This window comes from Alligator mississippiensis, chromosome 1 (assembly GCF_030867095.1).
Source record: "Alligator mississippiensis isolate rAllMis1 chromosome 1, rAllMis1, whole genome shotgun sequence".
Classification (NCBI taxonomy): Eukaryota; Metazoa; Chordata; order Crocodylia; family Alligatoridae; genus Alligator; species Alligator mississippiensis.
Window position 1 is genome coordinate 120,960,646 of NC_081824.1, and position 17,555 is coordinate 120,978,200.

General features: G+C 45.2%; 1 long non-coding RNA gene across 1 annotated transcript in view; it reads left to right on the plus strand.

Annotated features, from left to right (window-relative positions):
• Positions 1 to 638: 638 nt before the first annotated feature.
• LOC132250012 (uncharacterized) overlaps positions 639 to 17,555 on the plus strand; it is a 57,321-nt gene continuing 40,404 nt past the window's right edge. Inside the window, exon 1 of the long non-coding RNA XR_009461589.1 lies at positions 639 to 766. This is a non-coding gene — a long non-coding RNA (uncharacterized LOC132250012). The remainder of the gene's footprint in view (positions 767 to 17,555) is intronic.

The window sequence follows — 17,555 nt, forward strand, 5'->3', positions numbered from 1 at the left end:
GTTAAAGGCTAAGTCACTCTCCTTTATAATCACCCTTCTTTTTTCCGGATACTGTATTTTCTGTAAAGCTAGATAAAAGTCTGGCAATATGCTCAATGGCTCTGTGTTTGGAGCCTATCCCCTCCACACTCATCTGATTCTATAAACTTTTATCTCCTTTTTAACTTAGTGCAAGTTCACCCAGGAAAGACAAAAGAAGGGGTGGGGAGGAAAGCTAGCAAAATGCACAGTGAAAATTTGAGTTGCAGCTTCTGTCATGACTCAATGAAGAAAATGTTAGCAATGGTCAAGCAGTGCAATAAAATGTTATAAATCACCCAGCATTATTTCCTGTATGGGAACCCACGATACAGATGAAGTTCTGGCAGTCTTTAAACACATACAGACTTTGCAAGTGTGATTATTTTATCAGATCTATTACGCCTAATATCTTGGTAACTGTCTCAAGCAGTAACTCGAATAGGAATCTATAGGCAAAAAGCAGCATGCAGGATTCTTTCTCCCTCTTGCTTCCCTTCCCATTCCTCTCTCCCTTCCCCCACACCAGCAGTTTTGCAGTGTCAGCCTTTCCATGCATGAGCAGTTAGCTACAAGCTATGGAAAACCCCTCCTTAGAACTCTGAATACTTGTGCAAGCCCATATTACTAAGCTTTCCTCAAATGTGAATTTCTGCTTCTGGTGTATCTCTTCTCTACATGCCTCAAACTGTTTACATTTCAGCTCATTTCTCACATTTATGTTTTCATGGGGGAAGAAAAGATCCTGGTAAGAAGGGGGGCCTTTTAAATAGCACTGAAGTAAGATTACCTACTTGCTGGTAGCTAATGTGACCCTGAAACATGTTGAGTTTTTACTGGGGGTTTCAGTGCAATAAGCTTTTAATAGTAGTATAACAGTTTTATTGAAATGTTATGTTTCAGTGAATAATACTGTTCAACGTAAATTATAAATTCTTTTATTGGTAATTGCTAATGTAAGTGGAATAATTGCCATTTCATTAACTATAAGACAGTCTGACAAACCATATTTCAAATTTCACTTTGAGCCTAGATTATTTCTCATGAGACTGGATTCATTCAGGGTGCAAAGGAATTTTATCGTTTAGTTTTGACCCCAAATCTAATCCAGTTTCAAGTTTCTTTTAATTTTGGAAGGACTTAGTAGATACCTGCCTTTATTTTTAAGTATTTTGCCACTGGACAATAAAAATCTCCTGGGGGCCAATGTTTACATGGATGTATTAAAAAAACAAAACAAAACAAAAAAAGTTTCCTTCTAGCTTTGCAGCCACAATCACTGGTCTAACTTTTGAGTCAAATTCTGCCTCTGTAACACACATGTAACAACTCTTGACCTTACTGAGAGTTGCACACTTAAATCTAAAGGCAGAATCTGTCCCATTATCTCCAGAATGGAAGGGAAGTTCATCCGCATTATATTTCTTGTGTTTTGGGTATTTTGATTGATGATAGTGGTGCTGGAGCCCAAGCAAGTGTTTATATATCCCCAACATAAATGCAACGTTAATTTCAAGGTCTGTTAGAAACACAAGAAGGGGGAAATATAATGTTTGATAGGACAAGATCTGCAGGAGAAAAGAAAACATTATTTTCTAGCCTCTAAAAGGTTATTATTACAAGCAATGGAAGGTCAATAAATAATATTTAATACTGTTAGAAGTACTTGACAGTGTTCTTTGGAGTAAGCACAGCAAGGCTCTGAACAATAAGTAACTGGTTTGTACATTAGGTGCTCTTTAACTGTTGATCAGGTCAGCATCAGAACAATCCTCAGAGCATTCTTGGAAGAGTTGTTGGAAAGCATTCTGTGCCTGAAACATGCATTAATAGTCCCTTTTTGGAGCTCATTATGCTTAATTTTGGAGCTGGTTGCAGCAGGCTGGTGTACACTCTCAGCTTTTATTTGAAAGTGAGTGGGAAGACGAAAGCAAACAGACTTTTGGCTATGAAAGGATGACCTTCCTTGTAAAGAATTTAAGTCTTTTAACTTCAGAAGGGAATGAGGCAGGAATGCTGTTTGTATCAGAAAGCTAACATGGAGAAAGGGCTGGGGGGAGGGGGAACAGCATCTTCGCCTTGCTATCACTTTACTGCTGTCAAAGAACCTGATTTCCCACAACTACCTTTTTAGCAGGATAATATAATTATTAGCAGCTGTTAAAGCAAACAAACAAAACCAAAAAAAAAAAAAAAGAAAAAAAAAAGAAAAAAAAAGAAAAAGAAAAAAGCACACACCAGGACTGGCGTGTCTCCACATGCCTGAATGCTCTGACAGTGACACAGAAACCTTAAAAGAGGCCCCATTTTCCCACATCACCACTCATATTCAGGCCTGGTATCACCAAAGCTTGGTAGGGCTGAGTGCAGTCTAAAAACAGCAGTCAGAGGCATTTTTAAGGGCATTCCAGTTAAGAATGCAAAGCCCCCTCCACATGAGCAGAGCAATTCTTTTTTGTTCCATAGAACTTGCCTAATATGCTTTCCCAAAAACAAAGGGCAAGAGAGAAGATTTATTTTTGATTAAGGGGAACAGCAAAGAAAGAACAAATGCAAAAGTCTCCATGACCCAGAGAGAGAGAGAGAGAGAGAGAGAGGTTATTCTGTATGCCAGCTCATGATTTTTGTTGCACATCTCACAATATTTGATGTCTTTTATTTCCAAAAGCTCCTGGAATCACTTGATTACATGAGAAACTCATTTAAAAAAATAAGTTTATGGTCTTTATGAGAAGCTTGTAGAGACTTAGAAGGCTGAGACAGGTTTTAAAAAAGGCAAATAAAGAGATTCCCAGAATTATTGTTTATTAAAATTTCATCATTTTTAAGCCAGTCTCACAATCCTTTTCTGCCAGACTCATGGTATTTGGATGCTCAAAGCTAGCAATATTGAAACAGACGAAACATTCTGCATCTGAAATGAAATGCAAAGGACCAGATTCTTTCCCATCTATTAGACACAAAAGTGCAGATAGGTACATAAGTGTGAATCATTTGACCCTCTTGGAGTCCCAGCAAATTGTTTGTACAAAAGGGCTAGGGACAGAAATCATACACAATCTGGTATAAGTGACTGGAAATCATAGATTCATAGATTCATAGATGTTAGGATAGGAAGGGACCTCAATAGATCATCGAGTCCGATCCCCTGCATAAGCAGGAAAGAGTGCTGGGTCTAGATGACCCCAGCTAGATGCTCATCTAACCTCCTCTTGAAGACCCCCAGGGTAGGGGAGAGCACCACCTCCCTTGGGAGCCCGTTCCAGACCCTGGCCACTCGAACTGTGAAGAAGTTCTTCCTAATGTCCAATCTAAATCTGCTCTCTGCTAGCTTGTGGCCATTGTTTCTTGTAACCCCCGGGGGCGCCTTGGTGAATAAATGCTCACCAATTCCCTTCTGTGCCACTGTGATGAACTTATAGGTGGCCACAAGGTCGCCTCTTAACCTTCTCTTGCGGAGGCTGAAAAGGTCCAGTTTCTCTAGTCTCTCCTCGTAGGGCTTGGACTGCAGGCCCTTAACCATACGACTGGCCCTTCTCTGGACCCTCTCCAGGTTATCCGCATCCCTCTTGAATTGCGACGCCCAGAATTGCACGCAGTACTCCAACTGTGGTCTGACCAGCGCCCTATAGAGGGGAAGTATCACCTCCTTGGACCTATTTGTCATGCATCTGCTGATGCACGATAAAGTGCCATTGGCTTTTTTGATGGCTTCGTCACACTGCGGACTCATGTTCATCTTGGAGTCCACTAGGACTCCAAGATCCCTTTCCACTTCTGTGCCACCCAGCAGGTCATTCCCTAGGCTGTAGGTGTGCTGGACATTTTTCCTCCCTAGGTGCAGCACTTTGCATTTCTCCTTGTTGAACTTCATTCTGTTGTTTTCTGCCCACTTGTCCAACCTGTCCAGGTGTGCCTGCAGCTGTTCCCTGCCGTCCGGTGTGTCTACATCTCCCCATAGCTTTGTGTCATCTGCAAACTTGGACAGAGTACATTTGACTCCCTTGTCCAAGTCACTGATGAAGACATTAAAGAGTATCTGTCCAAGGACCGAGCCCTGCGGGACCCCACTGCCCACACCCTTCCAGGTCGAAACCTACCCATCCGCCACGACTCTCTGGGTGCGACCCTCCAGCCAATTCGCCACCCACCGGACTGTGTAGTCATCCAAGTCACAGCCTCTTAACTTGTTCACCAGTATGGGGTGGCATACCGTATCGAAGGCCTTCCTGAAGTCTAAGTATACGACATCCACCCCTCCTCCTGTGTCCAGGCATTTCGTAACCTGGTCATAAAAAGAAACTAGATTGGTCAGGCACGATCTGCCTGCCATGAACCTGTGCTGATTTCCCCTCAGCATAATTTGTCCTGCCGGGCTCTCACAAATGTGAGCCTTGATAATTTTTTCAAAGACTTTGCCAAGGATGGAGGTGAGACTGACTGGCCTATAGTTGCCCGGGTCCTCCTTCCTCCCCTTTTTGAAAATGGGGACCACGTTTAAATCAGTTCAAATCTGTAACATAACAGAAGTTCAGTGCACACAAACTGCTTTCAAAGTGGCCAAAAACAGTTTAAGATAAACCTGGGTGGATATAGTATCAGATTTAACTGATTTAGGTTAAATCCATTTATTGAACTTCTGTCCCAGATCCCCTCCAGATTCAAATTAACTCCCAGTCTCCCAGCATCCCAGGATGCCTTGCACTTCCCCCGTAAACCCTCTCCCCCCCAACCCCCCCCAATTCCCAGGGTGTCTGGTCTAGCCTTGGCCCAAGCTGTGCTCCAGGCGAGCAGGGAGGCATGCTTTAGTGCCTCTGCCATCTTCTGGCCTCGGCCACTGTAAACATGTGGCTGCATTTCTAGATTCAAAAGTTAATGTCTGTTCACTTGATTTTCAGTTCAATTTATACACCTTAGCTTAGCCTGTGAAGACTGAATTGTTTCAGCCTTGGGCTTTTTGACTGTCTCTGCTTAGCCAAGGTGGGTTCTCTTTCTTCTCCCTGCTTTTTTGTGACTCAGCTTTAAAGGTCAAATGATGGTGTATTACAAAAGTATCTGCATTAATGAATAGCCTCACATTTAAGCACCCAACATCCTCTCAAATAGATGTCCATTCATTTTTAATAGAATCTGCTCAAATGGCAGCGGCAGCATAACTACCCACATTAGAAGGAAGGGAGACCGTATATACAAAGAGAATGAAATTACATGACTATTTAGGGCTGTGCAAAACAGCACTGTTCCGTTTCGATGTTTTGATGGGATGGTGTTTTGTTTTGAGTTTCATTTCATTTCAAAACTGCTGTTCTGTTTCATTTTGTTGAAACTGTTTCACTGTTTCAATGCTATTTTGACTTTTTGCCCATAGGCTATAATGGAGAAGCATGAAACTGCCTATAACTTTATCAATTCTTGCCTGATTTGGATGAAACTTGCAGAGATGGTAGCTCCTTCTGAGCCCATGAAGCCTGCCGTGTCTTAAGGAGATAGGTACTGCGGCTTCTGGGAAACTGCACCTCAAATTCTTGAAAGCAAAATGTGTTGTGTGTGTGTTAAGGCACAGTGGAGTGAAAACTGCAGGCATGCTAGGCTCTGCTGAGGCCATGGAGCCTGCCAGCTTTCATGGATATAAGTGTAGGGGTTTCTGGGAAACTGCACCTTATGCTTCTGACAAGCAAAACTCATGACATGGGTGACACTGTGTGTGTGTTAAGGCACACCCTCACTGGTACTGGGGCCTCTACATGACACGGTTGTGGGCCCTAATGAGGTCTTCTCCTCTCCTACAGCCTCAGTCCGGTCCACCACTTTACATGACAGTGGGTAATAGAATAACTTAGTGAGCAGCACAGCAGCACTAGCAGCATCTCAGGCAGCCAAACTGTGACAAAGCCTTTCTTTCCTCTCCTGCAGGAGCTTCTTCTCCAGCATGTGTGTTAAGGTGCATCTTCACTGTGTGACTGTGTGTGTTAAGGTGCACGCTCACTGGTGCTGGGGCCTCTACATGACACAGTAGTGTGCCCTGATGAGGTCTCCTCCTCCCCATACAGGCTGGCACACTACAACCTGCCAGACATCTGACTCCCCAGGTACCTCTCCACTTTTACCTGTGCTGCTACATCCTCCTTCCCCCCCTCACATCCCAGCCTGTCCCCCATCCCCTGATGCCTCCATTTCCATTTTCACTGACTGGGTTTCTTGCTTGCATTGCATGGTAGTCTCTGGCTTCTTTATTATTCCTTCCATCAAGGACCAGCACACACGAACACCCCAACTGCAGGTGCTTCCTCAGCTTGACAAAGGGTTTTTCAACCTGAAAGCTGGCATTCCAAGCAGCTAAGCTGAGCTCACTTGGAGCCTCACAACTCCACTGCAACCAGCATACCTCAGACCTGTCAAAGAGGTGATGGGTCTGGGCTTTCCCCAGGCAGGACTGTGTGCATATGTGTGGTAGCTGGAGGTTATGGTGCCTCCTACCTGCCTTTCACCAGGGGGATCCTGGCACCGGGGGGATCCTGGATCCTCGGTCCTGGCATTTCCTGGGGCTACCACACTGCCAGCAGTCCCACCAGGCCACCCCAACTCTGGCAGAGTGCAATTTTAGTGGTCATGCCCAGGACCTGGGGTCTCCTCCTTCCCCATAGCCCCAGCTCATACCTCCAAGTTAGTCCTGACATGGAACCTCAGCAGGGACATGTTGCTCCCCTGCTGGCTGGTGATGCAGTGAGTGCCCCCTCCAGCTCTGAGAGCAGGGCATTAAATGACTTTTAAAAATTGAAAAAAGGAAATAGGTACAGATGGAGTGAGGAGGGTGGCATTCACTCCGTTTGCACGTGGAGCTTGGGGAACCCCAGCAGCAGGAGGTTCACCTTCAGGAACACCAGCAGCTACACCAAACCAGGATCCAAGCAGGTGCAGTGGGGGGTCACTACATCTCCAGCTCAGGACCCTGGTCAGTGGACAGGACAGGTGTTCCCAGACAACCATGGCCAGATCCGGCCACATCTAACTGTGGCTTACCCAGTAGGCCAAGGGGTTTAAACAGCAGAGACTCCATGTCCTTGGCAAGATAGGCAGACAACAAGGCCTGATGGTGGGATCTGGTGCCTCTGGACCCCACCATGGAAGCCGTGCCCTTGGCCCACATTGGCAGCACCTGTGGTAGAGGAGACTGGCTGGTGGATGGTGTGCTAGCATGGGACAGTGGATCCCCCTCTTCCACATCCCCCTGCCTCTGCCCTTCTGCCTCCCTGACTCTCTTCACCAGCACCTCCATCCACTGATACAGGGTTTCGCTGCTGCATATGCTGCTCTTCACTGCCGGGTCACACATGGTGGCCAGCATGTGGACCATACTGGACTGCAAGGGATCAAGACATTTCCTGATGCCCTCCTTCAGTCACCTCACCAGTGCTTGGACGTCTGGTGACATTGGCTTTCCCCAGCCAGGAACACTGAAGTTGGCATCACGTACTGCCTTGACCATATTGGCCCCATTGTTGTTGACCATGAACCCGCAGGTGAACTCGCCCTGCCCAATGAGCTAACTCTGCACAAAGCAGTTCATGGCCCCCATAATGTCTGTCACCGTATGGGACTCATCCATCAGTTTGGCTTGAAGGTGAGCCCACTGATGGCCTCACTGGTCACACTAGTGCCCCGTGAGGGAGAGGTAGGCGTGATCTCCACCCTAGCTGCTCCAGATGTCTGAGGTGAAGTGTAAGGCCACCTGCAGACCTACCTTGTGCAGCTCCTCCCTCATGTACTCCATGCCTGCCTCATACAGGGAGGGCACCACCGTCCTACTGAGGGTGGTGTGTGCAGGCACTTGGGAGGATGGGTCCACGAGCACCATGAGCCACCTGAACCCTGGCCACTCAACTAGGAAGAAGGGTTGGCTATCGACAGCAAGCATCTCCTCAATGCTGTAGGTGATCTTGCTTGCCCTTGCAACAGGCCCCCCTTTCTGTCTGCCTTTCCCCCACTGTTCCAGGGTGGCCTGCCTCTGCTTTGGGGGCAGGGGGAGGGGACTTTGGAGCAAGAGGAGGACTTCCCTTTGGGCATGCTCCCACTGGTGCCAAGCTGAGGAGGAGCAAGGGCAAAGGGGTGGTGCCTGCAGAGATGCATCAGCATCCCCATGGTGCTCATGTGTTTTGTTCCCTTGCCCCAGCTGGTTTTGGCTCAGCAGTGCAGGCAGATAGCGTAGATGGGATGATCTGCCAGCTCAAAATGATCCCAGACCACAATACCACCACTTCTGGGGGGCAGGTGCAAGTGTGGATGCTGCAATTTCTCCCTCCTCAGCAGGCAGAGGCACAGCAACAGGAGGAGCAGACTCAGCTGAGCCACTTGCCTCTTCACCCTCTACCTCAGCTTCCTCTGAAGTGCCTTCTGGGGAAGGAGACCTGGCTCTAAGGGAAACTTGAGATGTGTGGAGCACAAACTCAGCTGATTCCTGCCCCTTTCCCCAGAATTTCCCTTACTAGGGTGCTCGGATCCAGCTCCAGCTGCAGCTCCAGCTCTTCCTCTGGCACTGGAAGGCTCAGCATGGGAAATGAAATGGGTGTGGAGGAGACTGTCATGCTGGTGTGCTGCTGCTGCTGCTTGTTGTCATGGTGGTGGTGGTGGGGGAGTTATGGCTGGTGCTCTTGGAGGGGATGCAGTCTCAGGAACAGGTAGTGGCACTGGCCCCTGCTCCCCTCTCTTTGCTGCTTCTGGAAGCCTCATCCCTGCTAGTTGTAGGAAAGAGGCTGCATCTCAGTTTGGGAGGGGGAGGGGAAATTACACCTCTCCCTCTACCCCCTCTTCTTCCCCTCCCTGAAGGCTTGCCAGCTGCCTTTCCACCACACTTCATGGTGTGTTTCATAGTGTCTTGCTTTTATACAAATATATAAATGTATCTGCGTTCCTATATACATTTTATAAGGTGTGTAGTCTATGCTGTAAGGTATAAATGTATAGAAATAAAATATAAATGTATCTCCCTTCCTATATACATTCTATAGTGTAATATTCAATATAATTATACAATTGAAAAGAATAAATCAATAAATATAATAATAAAATAAAAGTGTCTAGAAGAAGGAAAAAGGTATTGTGGAATCCCACAAGTAGGAAATTATTCAAATCAATGCTAGTACTAGCCTTTGTTGTCTAATGCTCCTGAGCTGCTGGAACATGCAGCTCAGTAAGTGTCAGACCGCAAGGCAGAAAGCAGGCCAGTTCAAACAATGCTACCTTTTATGCAGTTTTTCCATCCCTCCCCCAGAGCACTGGGATTGGAAGGGACCTCAGGGAAGGATCACCGTCACTGGCCAGCTACAGAGTCAATATGAGAGCAGTCCTTCCTCCCTCTTCCCTGCTCTTCCCCCTCCCTCTCCTTACTTTCTGTTTCCCTACAGGCAAGCCCAGCTTGTGCTTCAAAACTCGAAACATTTTGAAACTTTCGAAACGTTTCAACTGCCCTCATTTCGTTTTGAGGCTGTTTCAAAGCCCTTTGTTTCATTTTGATTTTGCTGTTCTGAGCTCGAAATGAGTTGAAACAGCATTGAAATGAAACAGCCGGCAAAATTTTGCACAGCCCTATTGCTATTGTCTTTGTGGACTGGAGAATAGGTCAGTGACAAGCTGTTTAGTGATAATTAGAGATGCACTTAAATCTTGGACTTTGAGGAAACCTGGAGTCAGTTCAAAATGTTTTAAACAGTCCCTTAACTATATATGGGTTCAGAACACCGGATAAAACTATTCCTAAACTTTGCAGTTTAGGCCCATCTCTGCTAATAGTGATGGTCACTCTTGTTATCATGAACTTCTTTCTTTGTCTTTTTCCTGCCTGACAGGCAAAGAAACTATGCTGCATAAATTTTCTTCTTGACCCTCCTTGTCCTTTTCTCAAGTGCCTCTTATGTTGGTTAGATAAAAGGTAGCACTGTTCTAAAATGCTGTCTCTGTAGTTTTGCTATGTAAAATGACATTCATTTGAAAGAGTGGTAAGAAAATAATGATCTCATTAGAAGAGAGTTTAGCTGTGTAGTGCTTCCTCTCAGTAGTGGAGATTAAACAGCAGCTAACTACAAACAATAGTCATTTAAACAAAGAACGTGCATCAAAGTTATTATTTCTGTTTCTGCCCTTTAAGAACATCATCAGAAATTGATCCTCTCACCACTGCACATTTTCATCAAAGGTCCTGAATTTTAAGCTTGAAACACTAATTGTTTTTTTTGGTCCTCAAACTGGTTCCTTGGGTTGGTGTTTTTAACTAATTATTGGTGACATTTCACTTTTCCTTTTAATGAACTTACTCTATTGTTTCTTTTCCTTCCTTGGGAAAATAAAAAAAAATCCTGACTCAATATGAGAGGTGAAATGCCAGAAATAATTAAAGGAAATCATAGTGTAAATAGCTTTCCTTTCTCTTCATCTATGGAATACATGAAGTATGTACCTACTGGAAATTTGGGAAAGTGAACTAGAGGGCTCTCTCAAAAGAAAGCTCAAGGGAAGCCATGCAAATCTATTCCCTATATATCAAGAATGTGGATTGGGCCACACTTTTTTGCTGTCAGGTTGATTATACCAATTTAGCTTCCAATCCATCTAAACTTTAAAGCTAGACTGCACTGCAGGCAGCTAATAAATAGTCCTTAAAACCCCCAAAAGAAGGAAGATATTAACAATATGACTTGCTATGAGAGGAGCCTTCACTTTAATAAGAATTATATAATGTATTATGCTATAGTCATACTTCCTCCTCCCTCATCCATGTTACAGTAGGGTGTTTGGAAATCAGCACAGGTGAAGGGTCATTTATAGTGCTATTATTATTGTTGTTGCCATGTGTCACAAGGACGGCTGTATTTTAGTGATGGGAAAACAAAGTTAAATGATCCCTATGCAGATGTATTTACATCTCAAAACTTTAGTTATCCAGTTTCTGGTTGACTAAAGTTAAGGCATTTAACCCTTGCATAACATGTCCCTCCCCAATCTTTTCCCCCTCCTGTATTTCCTACATACATTCAAATAATAGCATGTGAGAGCCTTGTCATTCACTAGTAACCAATAAAAATGTGTCCTTGCTACAACCAGTGAGATTAGGCATTAGAGAGAGATAGTTAGCCATGTTAGTCTGAGGATGGGTAGAAGCCAGGGTATAGACTAGGGGTTACGCCTTATAGACCAGGGGTGGGCAATTATTTTGGCTGGAGGGCTGCTTAGCAAGTTTTGGCAAGTTGCTGAGGGCCACATGGGTATCCCCACCCCTTGAAAGGTGCCCCACCCCCTGGGCACCATCTTGGGACTAGAAGTCCTGCTCCCTAACCCCTGACTTCTGCCACTAGACATCTCTCCCCTTGCCCTTAGAGGTAATCCTTTCAGCAAGGGGGTTTGCTATCTCAGAACTGGAAAAATACCAAATTATATTCTAAAAATCAAACATCTACTACGACACTTATTAATTTGATTTAAAAAAACTATTTTTGTTCTGATTTACATGTGTTTGTGTAGTGCACATAGAGGTGATTATATAATAGCTTAAAATGAAGCCTTACTCTTGTATATTGTGGGGGTTGTGGGAGTATGGGTGGGTGGGTATAGGTTTGTGGGGGCCTGTGGGTGTGTGGGTATGTGGGTTGTGGGGGAGGGTGTGGGTGTGTGTGGGAGAGTTGTGGGGATGGATAGGTGTAGGGGTGTGGGTGTATATGTGGGGTGAGGGAGCATGTGGGTGTGTGTGTGGATATATGGGGTGTGGGTGGGTATGGGTTTTGTTGGGGGTATGAGTGTGTGTGTGGGGGGGGAGAGGTGGCTGGGGAGGGTTGTGGCATGTGTGGAGGGGGAGGGTGGCTGGGATATGTGAGGGGGTGTGGGTGTGGGGTGTGTGTGTATGGCTGTGCAAGGGGGAGTGTGGGTACATGTGTATTGTGGGGTGTGCATGTGGGACTCACTCTACAAACAGTCTCTCTCTCTCCCTCCCTCATTTCCCATACCTCTCACCACAGCAGGCAGAGCTCCTGTCAGCACTCCTCCAAGCCCGGGCTCTGTACTCCTGCTGCTCCTGGCCCCAGGGCATTGTCATGGGCCTTGTTCTCCTGTTCACCACCACTTCCCCCCATAGTCTGCCACTGCTGCCCTTCTTCTGCCCTTCCCTACCTTTCCACCTTCTGTCACTCCTTCCCAATGCCCCCCTCCATTGCCACTTCAGCACCATGCCCCAGCTGCATGGCTGAGATTGCAGGACACAGCAGGAACCAGCTCAGCCTGACCAGCACTGCATGGAGCCAGCTGAGAATTGCAGGGGCTGGGCTGGCTGCTGTTGATTCCTGCAATGCAGCCGGGAACCACATGATGCCAAGTGGCACCCTGCTTGGGCCCCCCCACTCTGGGCCCCTGCCAGCCCTGGCCCTAGGACACTGGCTTGGGCCCTGCGCTCCCACCCAGATGTCACTGCACTCACTCCTGCCCGTCCACTCAGTGCCACTTACCTCCCCCAGCTGCTACCACCATTTCCCTGCTTTCCTGCCTACCACCACTGCTTCTTCCCACCCCCCCAGAGGTGCGTCAGCCGTTCTGGCACCAAGTGGCTCCTGTTTACATCACTGGACTGCAGAACTCAACAGACGCCAGTCTGGCCTAGCCCTGAGGACTGGGACGATGGGGGGGGGCATCTCTGGAGGCCATCTCTGGGGGGGCGAATCGGGGTGACTGCCCCAGGCCTCAGTCTTTGGGGGGCCCTGTGGAGCCGGGTGGGGCAGCTGCAGTGACTCTGCACTGCCGCCAACTTCATGTCCGTCTGCTTGGCACCCCACCCGCCACTGAATCTGCCACTGAATCTGGCGTGTCCAGCTGCTTGGCACTCCCCGCTCCTGCTGCCAAATCTGCTGCTGGCTTCTTCACATCCGGGGGTGGGGCCCTGTACAGGCTGATTTGCTCTTGGCCCTGCACCCTGCTCAGGTCATCCCTGGCCACGGTCCTCCCCTGCTTGCCTCCTACATTCTTAGCTGAGTTTCCTTCTCGGGCAGTGGGAGTCAGGGAACAGCCCCAGGGTCCCAGGCCAGAAGACTCTGCTAGGCAGAGCTTTCCACTTTGGGGTTGGGGATGGGGCAGGGCCATGTGGGCCTTGCTGCTGTGGCTCCTGGGTTCTGCCACCCCTGGGTCCTGCCACTGGCTCCTCTTGGGTCCTACTGCCGCTGGTACCTTGTCATCTTTGACAAGCAGCCAGGGGCAGATAGTAATTAATTTTCTAAAATTTTAGGGGTCCTGCAGGCCAGATAGAATGGCCTGGTGGGCTGGATCCAGCTTGCAGGGTATATTTTGCCTGCCCCTGTAATAGACTAATGAAATGAGAAATGCATAGAATAAGCTTTCATAAGCAGCAGGCTTACTTCTTCATGCTGAATCAAGCCTGCTGCCCACAAAAACCTATGCTATGCATCTCTGATTTAGTTGGATTAGACACTAGATTAGCAAAGATTTAGCACTAGATTTGGATGGATAAAAAATTAACCAAAAGAAGAGAGAGTTTTGGTAGAAAATTATCAAAAAAGTGTTGTCAATTCCCCCCCCCCCAAAAAAAAACAACAACAACAAAAGAAAACCCCCCCTCATGTTCAGTGAAAGGAATATTATCTTTGAATATTTTAATCTTAATATTTTAATCTTTTAATATTTTATATATTTGACAATATATATATATATACTTGACAATCTAAGCTCAACAAGTATAAATGCAAATATGCTACCAGGGCTACATTACTGACCTCTGATCTGGAGAAGGTTCTCTCTGAATACAGCAATGTTGAAGAATATCAAGAAAAGAACAAAGCAGAATGAAAAGTAATAATGGGGACTTCAGTTGGCCATGAGTAGACAACATAGAAGATACATAAGGATACTAGCAGTCGCAGAAGTATCAGAAAGGAAAGTAAAAAGGCAAGAAAAAAATTCCACTATAATTAAATAGCAAAGTTCAAGATGCAGTTTGAGGCAAATACTGGTGGTATTTTGCAAAAATGAAGATCTAACACAAATGAAACCAATGTAAAGAGGCATAAACTATGTGAAAGGTAGGATGGAAAGTCTGAGGAACAGCAAATAGTCAAGTAACAAGGATTTATGTAAGTATATAAGAAACAGAAAGTATGTTAGGTAGTGAGCAAGTTCACTGGACCGAGCATAGGAACATAGAATCACAGCGCTGTAAACAGCCTCCTAAACCATAGCGTCCAATCCCCTGCACTTACAGACAGTCATTAACACAAGGAATATACAAAATTGCCACTTCAAACCTTCACAACACAGTTACAAAGCAAAATACCTGAAACATGAAGAAGATCCTTGTAAAAGGTGCTGTAGCAAGAAAGTTTGGTGCCTGGGGCAAGCCTGCAGTGGCAGTCAGCCCTTGCCCCATGCACAGATCCAGGGGACACAAGCCCCCGATGCTTGCTCGGGGGTGAACGGAGCAGCGGGAGCTGCCCCTGCATACCTGTGCATCCCCCAAACAAGTCACTTGTGGCTCTGTCCCGTGCTGCGCCCCAACAGAGAAGTGCGTGTTGGTGCCCCTTCGCTTCTGTGCCCGGGGTTGTCACCCTGCTCACCCCTCCCTTGCTACAGTACTGCTTCTAAAGTAGGTAAAAGCAGGGGAGATGAGGGCACTACCACTGCCCTTTTACTATAACAACAGGCAAGTTATTGATTAAAATATGCTTAGAAGAATGTAGGGAAAGCATCATATTTCATGATATAGAGCAGCTGTTCTGAACCGGGGTACATGTACCCCCAGGGGGTACGTGAAGCCTCATCAGGGGGTACATGAGATATATTTCATACATTGTCTAACACAGGTCAAAAAATTAATTTCCCATTGAAAGGGGGTATGTGAAGTTTCACTCTGAGACCAAGGGGTATGTCAACTGAAAAAGGTTCAGAACCATTGATTTAGAGGAACCCACATGGTCTGTCTTAATTTGGGCTAGGGCAAAATTTCTTTCCTGATCAGAGATTTAGTGACTGGTATGATCCTGAGTGGAAGAGCAAGATCCTCTCACTAGGAATCATTGGGTTTTCTACCTATTGGCAGGAATATCAACACATCCTAGTCAAACCTTCCCAAACCTTAGCTGGCCTCAGTGTCCCAATGACTCAAAGGAAGAAGAACCCTACAAATGACTTGGTTAGGAGCCATCATATCCCTTCTCAATCTCCATTTTGCTAAACAAAACAAGCCAAGGTTCTTTAATCTCCTTTCATAAGTAAAGGTTTCCATTTCCTTAACCATCTTATTGTTTCTTCATTAACTTGTTCCAGTTTAATGTTGCCTGAACACTGGTGATCGGAACTACACGTGTATTCTAAATGGAGTTGTATCAATGCCTCATACAATGGTACTAGTACCTCCTTGTCTCTGCTGTCTAATATACCTTAAAATTGTGTTATCTTTTACACAGCTGCATTGCACTAAGGACTCAGGGTCATAATCTGATCGACCAATTCACCAATATCTTATAAATGTTATTTATGCCAGCCTATACATTGCCACCTTATAACTTTTATTGATCCTTAAGTGCATGATTTTGCACGTCATAATGTTAAACTTAATTCAGTTTCTAATACTTTATTCCATGAGATTATCAAAATCTCCTGCATAATGATCTAGTCCTTTTCCATATTGGCAATACCTCCTAGCTTAGTCTCATCCACAAATTTCATGGACTCTTTTAGCTCTTGTACAAAAGTCAGATACAAATGTTAATAAGGAAAGGTTCCAACACCAGTCCTTGAGGGACACCACAAAGAATCACTCTCCAATCAGATAACTCACCTTTCAATGTAACCTGCTATATTCTCTCTTTGAGACAACTCCTTATCCATCTCACAACTGTAACATTGATCCCCATCCTTTCCAGTTTGTCCAGTAATTTCCCAGGAGACAAAGTATTGAAAGCTTTGTTTAGATCTAGATAAATTAAACCCACTGCACTACCCTTATCCAAGAAGTCTGTTATCTTGTCATAGGAGGATATTAAATTAGGCTGATACAATCATCCTCTGATAAACCCATGTCGTGTTTTGTGCCATTTTCCATTTCCTCCCATGTCTTTATTCTTTTCTTCAGTATCTTTTCTAAGATCTTATACCGCTGAAGTCAAGATAACGTACCTGTAATTGCCTGGATCACTCTTTCTCTCTTTTCTTTAAAAATAAGTATTACGTTTACTTTTTTCCAAGCACAAGTGTTGCCATTTTGTGTACCAGCATTCTAGGATGGAGATATCTGGGCCCCCAGCTTTGTGATAAAGGAGTCTTAAGTTTTGCTTCCAACTCAGATCTAGTAATGCCTAAATTCATGTCCTGTCTACCATGGGACACATCACTAATATCCTCCACTACCTTTTTATCTTAATGGAAGACTGAGGAAAAGTATTTGTTAAGTTTTTGGACCATGCTCTTGATCTCTACCTCATCTTCAGCATATAGTAGCATCATTTCTTCCTTCTTAGCTCTCTTTTTATTTATGAGCGGAGTGACCAGTAGGCATACAGTGAGAAAGGGATGTTGGAAGATATATGCCTTTCTTCTCTACAGATGCTGTACAGGATCTGTAAAAATAGGTCTATAGAGGGAACAGTCTATGTGGTATGTGTTTATTTTAGTAATAGGTTATCATGTGTTTCAGCATAGGTTTGATGTAAAAAGTGATGTCCAATGCTGCAGTAAATGAACCTCTGTGATTCATCTACTGGGGATGGGATGGTGGAGAGGGCAACAAAGCACAGCCACTGTTTGTAGCCTTGTAGAAACAAAAGTAAAAAACTGCAACATAGGACATCATCAGAAAGGTGGGTGAGCTGAGCTTCATGGGAATAGCCTCTGTTATTCCTATAGGTTTTGAAATTCTGTGACAAGCCTCTGCTTGTTCAGCTCTGCTGCTTGTCCTGCCTCTTACAGGGGACAATGCAGAGGAGGGTGAGATGAATAAAAGTGCACAGCTGTGTAGATCTTCCTCATCGTTGTATTCAGAGTGGTTCAGGTTTTACTTAGTGAAGCCTACCCCACCCTTGATACAAGTTCTAATGCTGTCTCTGATACAGTGTATGGCTACTGTACCTTGACTTTCAATTACATTAAATCCTATTATAATCACTTTCTTTATAACAAATCCTCTTTAACACCTGAAAAGCTCAGCTCCCATGGGTGCGCTGCTGTTCTTGAAATCAAAATACAGAAGAATTCTAATAGAAATGCATTAACTATGCAGAGTACTTTGAAAATGTGACCGGCATGGAAGGCCTTGAACATGTAGTTTTCATTCAAATTCAGCAGTGGAAGGAGAAAAAAATCCAGAGCCAGTTACTTGGACATTTGCTGCCTTAAGACTGAGCATCTCAATTAGCGTATTATCACACTAAAACATCTTGTATGGAAAATCATTGCTATTCAAAAACAGGTCAAATACAGGTTATCTAAGTAGTGTTATTATAGAACTGAATGTTCTCCATCAAAACTGAAGCAAGAATTTGAAGAGATTTACAGTGTTG